We start from the raw sequence: 1,545 nt of genomic DNA, 5'->3' as shown, positions 1-1,545 counted from the left end.
GATTCTGGTCTCAATGATAATTCGAATGATCAAGATGTTAATCCTCCTATTTGTAGGGTGATACCAGGTATGAATGATTATTTGAATGGTTAGGGCACTAATCCTTATGTCCGTAGACTAATAAACGGTCAAGAAGACCAATCTGAGAGCATGTTGTGCCAATTTTGGATTATTTGAATCCAAGGGTAGTCAGACCATAAATACAACGTCAGTAGTTTGAACTAAAATTGGTAATGTTTCAAATGTTGCAAACAGTGAGCCAGTTTGGTGGGTTACCCACTAAAGATCCAAGACTTCATTTAAGACTTTTTCTAGAGGTTTGTGACTTGTTTAGACAACAGGGTGTTCCTGAAGACGCTCTAACTTAAACTATTTCCACATTCTTTAAGAGATTGTGCGAGAGTGTGGCTGAATTCTTTGCCTTGGGGAACAGTGGCATCATGGAATGATCTTTGCCAAAGATTTCTGCTATGGTATAATCCACCAACTATGAATGCCAAGCTAAGAAACGACATCACGTCTTTTTAGCAATTAGAGGATGAAATGTTATATGAAGCTTGGGAACAATTTAAGGAGTTAATTTGGAAATGTCCAATGTATGGATTCCAACACTGGACTCAAATGGAGATGTTTTATAATGGGTTGAATGCACACATGAGGATGGTAGTTAATGCCTCCACCAATGGTACTTTGTTGGATAAATCTTATAATGAAGCATATGAGATTCTGGAAAAGATTGCCAACAATGATTATCAACATCCGTTAATGAGAGTTGGGATGGGTAAGAGAGTTGTTGGTACCATGGAGCTTGATGCAATCACCTCGTTGACAACCCATGTATCTTTTTTAGCTGACATGATTAAAACCATGAAAAATCCAACTGTATTCCAGGAGACGAAATCAGCCGAGCTATCATGTATTTATTGTAGTGAAGACCGTATGTTTGACGAATGTCCATCAAATCTAGCATCTATATACTACATGGGTAATTTTAACCGAAATAATAACCCTTATTCCAACACCTACAATTCAGGGTGAAAGTAGCATCCGAATTTTAGTTGGAATAATCAAGGTGAGGGAATTTTAACAATGTTGCAAGATAGAATGCCAACAGTGTACCTCCTGGTTATGATCATCCTATGCTGAGGCAAAATGTACAACATGGTCAGGCCTCAGCATCATCATCATCACCTATGGAAGCATTACTGAAGGAATATATGGCCAAGAATGATGTTGTAATAGAGAGTCAAGTTGCATCCCTACGAGCTCTTGAGAATCAAGTGGGGAATATAACAAATGCTTTAAATTCGAGGCCACAAGGAGCATTTCTAAAGGATATCGAGAATTCAAGAATACAAAGGAAGGAGCAATACAAAGCTATCACTCTCAGAAGTGGGACTCAACTGGATGATGTTGTTCAAGATGCCACAGCAAAAGAGGACAATTTCAGACTCGACCAGGAAAAGAATTCAGAACCGTTTGAAAAGCACACTGCAACTAAAAAGGTAAAACAATAGCCTATCGTAGAAAAATCAGATCATTTTG

At 38.2% G+C, this 1,545-nt stretch overlaps 1 non-coding gene across 1 annotated transcript; it reads right to left on the bottom strand.

Moving 5' to 3' along the window:
• Window positions 1-498: 498 nt before the first annotated feature.
• LOC121215053 (small nucleolar RNA R71) lies at window positions 499-605 on the bottom strand. Its single transcript, XR_005910789.1, has one exon. It is a non-coding gene; the product is annotated as a small nucleolar RNA R71 (small nucleolar RNA).
• Window positions 606-1,545: the final 940 nt, after the last annotated feature.

This window comes from Gossypium hirsutum, chromosome D02, assembly GCF_007990345.1.
Source record: "Gossypium hirsutum isolate 1008001.06 chromosome D02, Gossypium_hirsutum_v2.1, whole genome shotgun sequence".
Classification (NCBI taxonomy): domain Eukaryota; kingdom Viridiplantae; phylum Streptophyta; class Magnoliopsida; order Malvales; family Malvaceae; genus Gossypium; species Gossypium hirsutum.
Note: the sequence above shows the minus strand (reverse complement) of the source record. Positions and strands in the feature narration are given on the sequence as shown.